Source organism: Aquarana catesbeiana, linkage group LG01, assembly GCF_042186555.1.
Source record: "Aquarana catesbeiana isolate 2022-GZ linkage group LG01, ASM4218655v1, whole genome shotgun sequence".
Classification (NCBI taxonomy): domain Eukaryota; kingdom Metazoa; phylum Chordata; class Amphibia; order Anura; family Ranidae; genus Aquarana; species Aquarana catesbeiana.
In genome coordinates, this window is record NC_133324.1 from 82,603,619 (window position 1) to 82,616,352 (window position 12,734).

The window sequence follows — 12,734 nt, forward strand, 5'->3', positions numbered from 1 at the left end:
CATACATCTGAATATTTCAGACCGTACGACGTAACGGTTCTGTGACATGACCGACCGAAGCGCGCGGTTTATAGGTTAACGCCGACCAACTTAACTCAGGACAGCAACTGGCAGAAAATTTTCCATACCATAGGTGACTGCGATCGTTTTCAATCCTTTGGAGTAATTCAGGTTATGCGACTTTATGATTCCACGACCAAAGTGATTTATGGTCCAACATCTGGGGGGGAAAAAAATCGGCAAACTGCGACCGATAGTGTATGTGCCGAGGTTACAGGAGTCGCAGCTAGAAGTTGTGATATCCCTCCAGAAGAGATGGGTGGAGGTATGGGCAGGATAGGGGTAATGGGAAGAGAAGAGGGATCTGTGTGTTGGAGGAAGTGTGGAGTGTCCCTTGAAGTGGAGAAGGGAGGTAGGCAGCAGTGATTACCTGTGAGCAGGCAGCACAGGCAGGCTGCATTCTCCTACAATCCCAGGCTGGATCCAGCTCCACCATCCCCATCCTGCAGATCCAGGCAGTGCTGGGGGGCCTGTGTGCCCCCTCTGATCCGGCTCCTCCTGTCCCCTCCTGATGGTATTCCAGCAGGCGGCTCACATTCCCAGCTCTTCTGAGCTCTCTTCTGTTTAAAAGGATCCAAGTCCTCATCCCCAGTCCTCCTCCCTCCTCCCCATCACACGTCATAGCCTGGCTGTCAGCAATCAGAGCCTGCCTACCCAGCACTGTCATCCTGGGGGTGCTGCCTGCCTGCACCTACTCCATCCATCCCTCCCTCCATCCATCCATCCTGCACCTCCAGCCTCATCCACAATTAAAGGGACACTCCACCCTCTCTGTGCCTCCTTGCTTTCACTCCTTTAACCCCTTCTGTTCTGCTCAGTTCTTTCATTGTAAAAAAAAATCTGCATTTATAACCATAAACTTACTGAACCCCCCCCCCCCCCCAGAGTATGATATATTTTCTGAAAGCAGAGACCCCGGAGAATAAAATGGCGGTAGCTGCAATTTTTTATGTCAAAGGATATTTGCGCGGTTATTTATCAAATGCATATTTTCAGGGAAAAAATACACGAAAATGAATTTTTCTTTTAACATTAATTTTATTTAAAGTACACAGGAAAATGAAGATAACCAAGTTACAGATTTGCGCAAACAGAAAATAAGTTCACATAGTTGATATTTAGAATTTATCCATTAACAGCAAGTGTATCAGTTACATGGCACAATTCTTACTTCGGAAATAGGGGGAGAGACATGATGGCGATGATGAGACAGAGGGCAGGGATAGGAAAAGAGAAAAAAGAAGGAGACTAACATAGGAGGGGGTCTCCCCCATTTGTCATACATAAGTCACTCTATGGTCAAATGTTTTGCCTTTACCCAGACTGCCCAGATCTTCTCAAATTTTTGGGGGGCAGTTCCTGCCTAGATATGTTAATCTATCACGAAAATGAATTTTAGTGCAACCAAACACATTTTTTTTTTTTGGTAAATTATAAAAGATTTGGGTTGTGCCAAGTAAATAGATACCAAGAATGTCAAGTCTTCAAATTGCGCACGCCACCAGAATCGCAAACCCAAAATTATTATTATTATTATACAGGATTTATATTGCGCCAACAGTGTGCACAGCGCTTCGATTTTCCATAGGTGATGCTTTAAGGGCCAGTTCGCACCATAGAAACGCAGTCCGGACGGGTGCTTTTCCGCGTGCGTGTTTTTCGCGCTTTTTTGTAAGCGTTCCGGTGCATCTTTTATGCTATTTTGGTGCGTTTTTGATGCATTCTGGTGCATTTTGTCTTTTTTCTTCACCTTGCTGGTTCACACCACAAAAACGCACACATTCTAATACAGTCCAGTGCAGGAAAAATGCAGCATGTTTGGGCTGGTTCACACCACAAAAACGCACTCCAGATCTTTTCCAGTTTCTGCATGCACATTTTTTGGTGCGTTTTTGATGCGTTCTGGTGCGTTTTTGATGAGATTCTGGATGCATTCTAGATGCTTTTTTTCTTATGTTTTCCTGTTTTTTTCATTGTATTGGGGTCCAGTGAGTTTTTGATGAATCTTTTATGCTTTCCAGTACATTCCGGTGCATTTTTGATGCATTTTTGATGTGTTCCAGATGCATTTTACCACGTTCCAGTGCAGGAAAAATGCAGCATATTCAGGCTGGTTCACACCACAAAAACGCACTTCAGATCCGTGAATGCGTTTCTGCATGCACATTTTTAACATGTTTTTGATGTGTTCTGGTGTGTTTTTGATGCATTTCAGATGCTTTTTTAAATTTTTTAATTTTTTTCACTGTACTGGGGTCCGGGGCATTTTTAGTGCATTTTTGATGCTTTCCAGTGCATTTTTGATGAGCTTTACAGTTCAAAGCAGAATAAATGCAGCATGTTCTACTTTTTTTTTCTTGAACTGGAAAACCCTTGAACTGACTGCACTGGCTATGCCATTGGAAACCATATAAGCTATTTTCTATGTGTTTTGGATGCCAAAAAAAAAAGCACTGGAACCCATGTGAACTAGCCCTAAAATGCGTTCCAGTGCATTTTTGATGTGTTTTAGGGCCAGTTCGCACCATATGCAGTTCAGTGTGGATTTTTTTCTGCATTAAGAATGCTTGGAAAGTAGGTTATATGGTTTCCAATGGCCAGTGCAGTCAGTTCCAGGGAGTTCCAGAAAAAAAGAGTAGAACATGCTGCATTTTTGACTGCACTGGACTGGACTGGAATGCGGTAAAACATAAAAACGCACTGGAATGCACTGGAACGCATCATAAAACACATCAAAAATGCACCAGACCCAAGTACAGTGAAAAAAAAAACAGGAAAAAAGAAGAAAAAAACATATGGAAGGTATGCAGAAACGCATCAAAAACACACCGGAACGCATCAAAACTGCACAGGAATGTGTCAAAAACACATTAACAAGAAATACATCCGGAAGGGATCTGGGGTGTGTTTTTGTGGTGTGAACCAGCCCTTAACGAGTTCCAGTACATTTCAGTGTAGAAAAAATGCAGCATGTTCTACTTTTTTTTCAGAAACTGAAACACACCGGAACTGACTGCACTGGTGTGAACTTTGCCATTGAAAAACATATAATCTACTATCCATGCGTTTCTGATGGAGAAAAAAAACGCACTGGACTGCATGTGGTGTGAACTGGCACTAAAATCCTTTACAGGTCATCATTTTAGAGCGAACTACGGACCTAGAATTATTACTCTCACTCTGACGTACGCTACGATACCCCACATGTGTGGCGCAATTGATCTTTACATAATGTGCTCAATCTAACCTGTGCTTTTTATATGGGGTGTGTGCATGGGTGACAGGGGTGCTTTATATTTTTAAATTTATTTTTTTATATTTTTATTTACTTATACTCTTTTTTTTACTTTTTCATTTTATTACATTTTCCTACTTTATTGCTATTACAAGGGGGCTAAGAAGCAATGGTACCTGGAATTCTCCATAGGCAACACTTTAAAAGCTTTTATAGGTCATCATTTGAGTGTTGTGAGCAATAGCCCTAGATTTATTACTCTGACTCCAATGTGTGCGATGATAACTCACATGTGTGGCGCAATGGATGTTTATGCAGTGTTTTTTTTTTTTATATGGGGTGTGTGCAGGGGTGGTTTATTTATTTTTTTTTTATTGTTTCTTTAATACATTTTTTTAGGGTCTGTGAAGAAGTTCTAAAGGTAGTCTGAGCTGTCTCTTTGACCTTCTTTCCTTCTCAGGTCTCCTTCTATAATGGAACCCATAGACATGTAGAGGAACCAATATAGCAGCTATGATCAGGGTTACTGTGTGTGCCGCCAGTGATTCTGGCCAACGACACAATGGTTAGGAGTCAAATCACCTTCTCCTCTCTTCTGGTCTTGCTCCCTCCCTGCTCAAAGCATTGGGATGTTGCTCCATTGCTGTGATATACATGAGGTAAAGTGGAGGCGTACTTTGGTGGCACCTCACCAGAGCCAACATTTCCAGTTTGACATTAGCTAGCCATACCTATAGCAAATTTTCTGAAAATATCAACCAATTTCAACCAGAATCTCCAACCTACCATTATCAAATTCAATTCACTGGCAAACATCTATCAATTCTAAAGCCCTGTACACACAATCGGATTTTCCTGCAGACAAAACCTCGGACTTTTGTCCAAAGGGCGTTGGCCCCAAACTTGTCTTGCATACAAACGGCACACAACTGTCGGTCAACAAACACGAACGTACTGACGTACTACGTGGTTTTTTAGTTCTTTAGCGCCACCCTTTGGGCTCCTTCTGCTAATTTCATGTTAGTAGACGTTTGGTGAGTGTTGATTCGCACTTTTCATTTTGCGCTTTTCATTTTGCGCTTTTCATTTCGTGCTTTTCATTTTGCGCTTTTCTGTTTGTTTCTGAACGGCCGTTCGTCAACCAGCCATGTTGCGGAATCGAAGGAGATAAAGTGTTATTTATTATTGGCCTTGGAGTTATTGCTTTGACCCAAGTCCAGTCCAGGAACAGGAGGAGGGGGATTTCTTGGACCAAAAATTGGTTGCTTTATTAATCGTGACCAATTTTGTCATATGCCTTTGCTGCAGGAGCTCCAGGAGAATAATCAAGATGATTTTCGGAATTATCTCCAGATGACGGACCCCTGCTTTCACCAACTCTTGGCATTGTTGACCCCCTATATTAAGAAGCAGGACACATGCATGAGGCTTTTATTTTATTTTTTGTTTGAATGATTTGATTTGGTATATTTTCTATATTTTTGGATGCATAGAATGCACTTTTTGGTTAAGCTCTATTGGCAGATAGCATGTCTAATTTTATTTGTTTTCTTTTTTTATGCACAATAAAAAAACTGTTTAGAATAATGCTTGGCTATGTGTTTTAGTTCAAATGACAGTTTGGGAGTAGGCAGTTACATTTTAAAAAATACAATGTAAAATTGACAAGGGACACCAACATAGTTGTATCTTTGATCTTAAAAACAACGGGATAATGGTGTTGTGGTAACTTCCACCAAAAAAAAAAATAAGCATAATAACAGTGGTGTCCCGTCCATAGGGGGTGCCCCTCCCCTCTCAACTGAACACATTGAAAAAGACAGGAAGTAGCTGAAGGGGAGAGAGAGAGACAGACGCGATATGAAGGAGGGCTGTGCTGCTGGGGACACAGATGTAAGGAGGGGCTCCGCTGGGGACACAGATGTAAGGAGGGGCTCCGCTGGGGAGTGGGGACATAGATATGAGGAGGGGCTCTGCTGGGGACGCAGATGTAAGGAGGGGCTCCACTGGGGACACAGATGTGAGGAGGGGCTCCAATGGGGACACAGATATAAGGAGGGGTCCGCTGGGGGCATAGATGTAAGGAGGGGCTCCACTGGGGACACAGATGTGAGGAGGGGCTCCGCTGGGGACACAGATGTAAGGAGGGGCTCCGCTGGGGATGCACATGTAAGGAGGGGCTCCACTGGGTATGCAGATGTAAGGAGGGGCTCCGCTGCTGGTGACACTGATGTAAGGAGGGGCTCTGCTGGGGACACAGATGTAAGGAGGCAGATGTAAGGAGGGGCTCCGCTGGGGACGTAGATGTAAGGAGGGGCTCCACTGCTGGTGACACTGATGTAAGGAGGGGCTCCGCTGGGGACACAGATGTAAGGAGGGACTCCGCTGGGGACACAGATGTAAGGAGGGGCTCCGCTGGGGACACAGATGTAAGGAGGCAGATGTAAGGAGGGGCTCCGCTGGGGACGTAGATGTAAGGAGGGGCTCCACTGCTGGTGACACTGATGTAAGGAGGGGCTCCGCTGGGGACACAGATGTAAGGAGGGACTCCGCTGGGGACACAGATGTAAGGAGGGGCTCCGCTGGGGATGTAGATATAAGGAGGGACTCCGCTGGGGACACAGATGTGAGGAGGGGCTCCGCTATGGACGCAGATGTAAGGAGGGGCTCCGCTGGGGACACAGATGTGGGGATGGGCTCCGCTGGGGACACAGATGTAAGGAGGGGCTCCGTTGGGGTCACAGATGTCAGTTGTAAGGAGTGGCGCTACTGAGGACGCAGATGTAAGGAGGGGCTCTGCTGAGGATGCAGATGTAAGGAGGGGCTCTGCTGGGGACCCTGATGTAAGGAAGGGCTCCACTGCTAGTGACACTGATGTAAGGAGGGGCTCCATTGGGGACCTAGATGTAAGGAGGGACTCCGCTGGGGACACAGATTTAAGGAGGGGCTCCGCTGGGGACACAGATGTAAGGAGGGACTCCGCTGGGGACACAGATGTAAGGAGGGGCTCCGCTGGGGACTCAGATGTAAGGAGGGGCTCCGCTATGGATGCAGATGTAAGGAGGGGCTCCACTGGGGACACAGATGTAAGAAGGGGCTCCGTTGGGGACCTAGATGTAAGGAGGGACTCCGCTAGGGACACAGATTTAAGGAGGGGCTCCACTGGGGACACAGATGTAAGGAGGGGCTCCGCTGGGGATGCAGATGTAAGGAGGGGCTCCGCTATGGCCGCAGATATAAGGAGGGGCTCCGCTGTGGACACAGATATGAGGAGGGGCTCCGCTATGGACGAAGATGTAAGGGGGAGCTCCACTGGGGACACAGATGTGAAGAGGGGCTCCGCTGGGGACACAGATGTAAGGAGGGGCTCCGCTGGGGTCACAGATGTAAGGAGGGGCGCTACTGAGGATGCAGATGTAAGGAGGGGCTCCGCTGAGGACACAGATGTAAGGAGGGGCTCCGCTGGGGACCCTGATGTAAGGAAGGGCTCCGCTGCTGGTGACACTAATGTAAGGAGGGGATCCGCTGGGGACCTAGATGTAAGGAGGGACTCCGCTGGGGACACAGATGTAAGGAGGGGCTCCGCTGGGGACACAGATGTAAGGATGGGCTCCGCTGCTGGTGACACTGATGTAAGGAGGGGCTCCGCTGGGGACACAGATGTAAGGAGGGACTCCGCTGGGGACACAGATGTAAGGAGGGGCTCCGCTGGGGATGCAGATGTAAGGAGGGGCTCCGCTGGGGACGCAGATATAAGGAGGGACTCCGCTGGGGACACAGATGTGAGGAGGGGCTCCGCTATGGACGCAGATGTAAGTAGGGGCTCAGCTGGGGACACAGATGTGAGGATGGGCTCCGCTGGGGACACCGATGTAAGGAGGGGCTCTGCTGGGGTCACAGATGTAACGAGCGGCACTACTGAGGACGCAGATGTAAGGAGGGGCTCTGCTGAGGACGCAGATGTAAGGAGGGGCTCCGCTGGGGACCCTGATGTAAGGAAGGTCTCCATTGCTAGTGACACTGATGTAAGGAGGGGCTCCGCTGGGGACCTAGATGTAAGGAGGGACTCTGCTGGGGACACAGATGTAAGGAGGGGCTCTGCTGGGGACACAGATGTAAGGAGGGGCTCCGCTGGGGACACAGATGTAAGGAGGGACTCTACTGGGGACACAGATGTAAGGAGGGGCTCCGCTGGGGACGCAGATATAAGGGGGCTCTGCTGGGGACACAGATGTGAGGAGGGGCTCTGCTGGGGACACAGATGTAAGGAGGGACTCTACTGGGGACACAGATGTAAGGAGGGGCTCCGCTGGGGACGCAGATATAAGGGGGCTCTGCTGGGGACACAGATGTGAGGAGGGGCTCCACTATGGACGCAGATGTAAGGAGGGGCTCCACTGGGGACACAGATGTGAGGAGGGGCTCCGCTGGGGACACAGATGTAAGGAGGGGCTCCGCTTGGGTCACAGATGTAAGGAGGGGCTCCGCTGGGGTCACAGATGTAAGGAGGGGGCGCTACTGAGGATGCATATGTAAGGAGGGGCTCCGCTGAGGATGCAGATGTAAGGAGGGGCTCCGCTGGGGAACCTGATGTAAGGAAGGGCTCCGCTGCCGGTAACACTAATGTAAAGAGGGGCTCCGCTGGGGACCTAGATGTAAGGAGGGACTCCGCTGGGGACACAGATGTAAGGAGGGGCTCCGCTGGGGACACAGATGTAAGGAGGGGCTCCACTGGGGACACAGATGTAAAGAGGGGCTCCGCTGGGGACACTGATGTAAGGAGGGGCTTCGCTGTTGGTGACACTGATGTAAGGAGGGGCTCCACTGGGGACACTTATGTAAGGAGGGGCTCTGCTGGGGACACAGATGTAAGGAGGAACTCCACTGATGGGGGCACAGATGTAAGGAGTGGCTCCGCTGGGGACACAGATGTAAGGATGGACCATTCTGATGGGGACACTGATGTAAGGAGGGGGTCCGCTGGGGACACTGATGTAAGGAGGGACTCCGCTGGGGACACAGATGTAAGGAGGGGCTTCGCTGATGGGGATACTGATGTAAGGAGGGATTCCGCTGATGGGGACACTGATATAAGGAGGGGCTCCGCTGGAGACATAGATGTAAGGAGGGACTCTGCTGCTGGGGACACTGATGTAAGGAGGGGCTCCACTGGGGACACTGATGTAAGGAGGGGCTACACTAGGCACAGAGATGTAAGAAGGGACTCTGCTGGGGACATAGATGTAAGGAGGGACTCCGCTGCTGGGAACACTGATGTAAGGAGGGGCTCTGCTGGGGACACTGATGTAAGGAGGGACTCCGCTGGGGACACAGATGTAAGGAGGGGCTCTGCTGATGAGGACCCTGATGTAAGGAGGGACTCCGCTGATGGGGACACTGATGTAAGGAGGGGCTCCGCTGGGGACACAGATGTAAGGAGGAACTCCGCTGACGGGGGCACAGACGTAAGGAGTGGCTCCGCTGGGGACACAGATGGACCATGCTGATGGGGACACTGATGTAAGGAGGGGCTCTGCTGGGGACACAGATGTAAGGAGGGGCTCCGCTGATGGGGACACTGATGTAAGGAGGGACTCCGCTGATGGGGACACTGATGTAAGGAGGGGCTCCGCTGGGGACACAGATGTAAGGAGGAACTCCGCTGGGGACACTGATGTAAGGAGGGACTCCGCTGATGGGGGCACAGATGTAAGGAGGGGCTACACTAGGGACAGAGATGTAAGAAGGGACTCTGCTGGGGACACAGATGTAGGGAGGGACTCCGCTGGGGATACTGATGTAATGAGGGACTCCGCTGGGGACACTGATGTAAGGAGGGACTCCGCTGATGGGGGCACAAATGTAAGGAGGGGCTACACTAGGGACAGAGATGTAAGAAGGCACTCTGCTGGGGACACAGATGTAGGGAGGGACTCTGCTGGGGACACTGATATAAGGAGGGACTCTGCTGGGGGCACCTGATGTAAGGAGGGACTCTGCTGGGGGCACCTGATGTAACGAGGGACTCTACTGGGGGCACCTACTGATTCTGCATTATGATGAGTTTTATATTACAATGTAATAATAGAAATAATGCGCTTTAATCATCCTGACACCATAACAACCATGGTGGCGGGATGATTGAAGTGCTAACACCAGGTGTTTGGAGAATCTTTACCTGCTGATTGTTAAAATTTCTAGAATACACATATTTCTATTGTTGTGTAGGATCTGGGCCTGTTCTCCCTCCCTCTCTCCCTCCCTCCATCCCCTTTTCATCTCAGACGCTAACCACACCCCCTTAATGCCATACCATCTAGGCCATGCCCACTATTTAGATGAAACTGCGCCCATTTTCATCAAGTAGGAGGGGTCAAAAAGGAAGGGCGGGGTCTGGCGCCCCCCATCCTAAAACTTTACCAGCCCGACTGCATAATGCTTGATATCACTTGATAAAAAAGTCTTTGAAAATTAGTTTGCAATAACTCCATCAGTATCACCAGCAAAGCAGCTTCATTATTATCCCATTAAAGAAGAAGAGAATTGTGCGCTGCATTTCGAGATTTCATAATTTGCCACATCACGAATGTTAATTCTCCATTACGAACGTTAGTTTACCAGACCAACCGCTTCTGGCTCATCCTTGCTTCCGAGCATGCGTGTTTGTACTTTGGACTTTTGTCCAATGGACTTGTGTACGCACGCTCGGAAAATCCGACAACAGACATTTGTCAGACAATTTTAAAGCCTGCCATCCAACATTTGTCCCGGGAAAATACGACAATAATTGTCTGGTGGAGAGTACAAACGGTCTGATTTTTCATCAACAGCCTGTCATCACATAATTACCCTCGGAAAATCCGATCGTGTGTACGAGGCTTTAGACCCCTTTCACACTGAGGCGTTTTTCAGGCGCTTCTGGGCTAAAAATAGAGCCTGTAAAGCGCCTGAAAAATGGCTCCCTGTGATGCCTGTAGATTTTATTTGGACTTTATTTATCTCCTTCTTGGATGGGACACCCTAAGGCTGACAAGCTGGTATAATTGAGTTGCATTGTGAAAATGAATCACTCTGGGTGCAGATAAGAGTTACATATTGGAGAACCTCTTCACTATGTAACTCTCATCCCCACCCAGAGTCATCCTCATCCATTTTCACAATGCAATTCAATCATCTTCATCCCCACCCAGCATCTACTCCATCCCTCCAGTCTCCACAACGCATCGCCACCCACGCCCAGCACCATCCATCCCTCCAGTCTCCACAACGCATCACCACCCACGCCCAGCACCATCCATTCCTCCAGTCTCCACAACGCATCCCCACCTCACGCCCAGCACCATTCATCCCTCCAGTCTCCACAACGCAATGCCACCCATGTCCTGCACCATCCATCCCTCCAGTCTCCAAAGGTGTAAGAGTGTTAAAATAAAAGTGCGTTCACCAAAGGACTTGGTGGGATGGCATGTGGGCGGATTCGGTGGGACAACAAATGGGTGGGCCCTGGAGAATGTTGGGGGTTGGGCCCCGGGGGGCCCAGGCCTAAAGCTGTGTAAGGGGCCCCAAAATGTCTGATGGCTTCCCTGGACATAAATAATTGGCCAGGACCTGCTGACCGACTTGTGCTGTAACAAATGACAGCACAGACGGACCTACTGTCTGTAGCCCCGTTTTTTAGCATTTTTTAGCATTTCCTACTTGGAAATGCCGGATCACGTACATATACATGATCCAGCACAGGGGGGCCGCCCTGCCACTGTAACAAGGCAGTGGGCAGTCCACAAATGGATAATCTACCACTTTAGACCAGTGACTATATGCAATGTTCATCTACCCCTACACTCCTGGTATCCTCCTGAGGTTTCATGGCTTCTGCTTTTACCTGTCTACATAGCGACACCCAGTAGCCCAGGGTTAAAACCCCTGTCTGATTTTTTTTCACCATCTGTATCCCATTGCGGAGATTTTCATTTACTTCCTGTCCCATAGCCAAACAGGAAGTGAGAGGAAATCCCTGCAAATTAAGGGAATTTCTTGAGGACCCCCAGGTCAAGAGAACTAGTGTTCCTATTGAAAGATTACCCTACTATTACATTTAAGGGAACAACCCTAAAATTGGGATTTTCTTTTAATTTCACTTTCAATGATAATGGTAAACAGGACATATAGAGAGGGCAAATCTCCCTAACGGTAATACAGACAGTAATAAAAACTGACAAGCATTCTAACCCCTCTCCACTCTATTCAAAACAAAAAAAAAGTTTTGCCTTTAGTTATACTTTAAGGTAAAGTCAGAGAAAGGAGGCTGGGATATATATTTTTTCACATAGCAGTGATGCCATGCACTGTTCATCTACTACACCTGGGGTCTCCACACTTTCTAAATTAAGGGCTAGTTTACTGTCTATCAAACCTTAAGGGGGGCAGACTGTGGACAGTTGAAGTAGAAAATGCCCCAGTGGGATTAAACAATTTCCAAAGGCTTGGTGCTCAGTGGGAGTAAAAAAAATACACCTGTGATCAATAAGAGCAATAGTGCCCCATCCTGTTATTCATAGGGATAGTGCCCCATTGTTGGTATCAGTGGGAGGAATAGTGCCCCATCCTAGGTATCAGTGGGAGGAATAGTGTCCCATCCTTGGTATCAGTGGGAGGAATAGTGTCCCATCCTTGGTATCAGTGGGAGGAATAGTGTCCCATCCTTGGTATCAGTGGGAGGAATAGTGTCCCATCCTTGGTATCAGTGGGAGGAATAGTGCACCATCCTTGTCATCAATGGGAGGAATATTGTCCCATCCTTGGTGTCAGTGGGAGAAATAGTGTCTCATAATTGGTACCAGTGGGATGAATAGCGTCCCATCATTGGTATCAGTGGGAGGAATAGTGTCCCATCATTGGTATCAGTGGGAGGAATAGTGTCCCATCATTGGTATCAGTGGGAGGAATAGTGCCCCATCATTGGTATCAGTGGGAGGAATAATGTCCCATCCTTGGTATTAATGGGAGAAATAGTGTCCCATCATTGTTACCAGTGGGAGAAATAGTGCCCCATCGCTGGTATTAGAGGGAGGAATAGTGCCCCATCCTTGGTATCAGTGGGAAGAATAGTGCCCCATTATTGATGTCAGTGGAAGGAATAGTGCCCCATCATTGGTATTAGTGGGAGGAATAGTGTCCCATCCTTGGTATCAGTGGGAAGAATAGTGCCCCATTATTCGTGTCAGTGGAAGGAATAGTGCTCTATCAAAGGAGTCAGTGGGAGGAATTATGCCCCACTGTTGGTATTAGTGGAAGGAATGGAGCCTTAATATTGATGTCAATTGGAGGAATGGTGCCTCTCATCAGTGGGAAGAACAGTGCCCCAAGTTCCAGATAAAGACAAGCAAAGGGCCACATCCAGCCTAAAAGCCACAGTTTAGAGACCACTGCATTACACTAC

At 48.5% G+C, this 12,734-nt stretch overlaps 1 protein-coding gene across 1 annotated transcript in view; it reads right to left on the reverse strand.

The window, feature by feature from the left end:
• Positions 1-652, reverse strand: part of PRLR (prolactin receptor) — a 98,165-nt gene extending 97,513 nt beyond the window's left edge. The window contains exon 1 of the mRNA XM_073621061.1: positions 431-652. The gene's annotated coding sequence lies outside the window, so the exon portion shown is untranslated. The remainder of the gene's footprint in view (positions 1-430) is intronic.
• Positions 653-12,734: the final 12,082 nt, after the last annotated feature.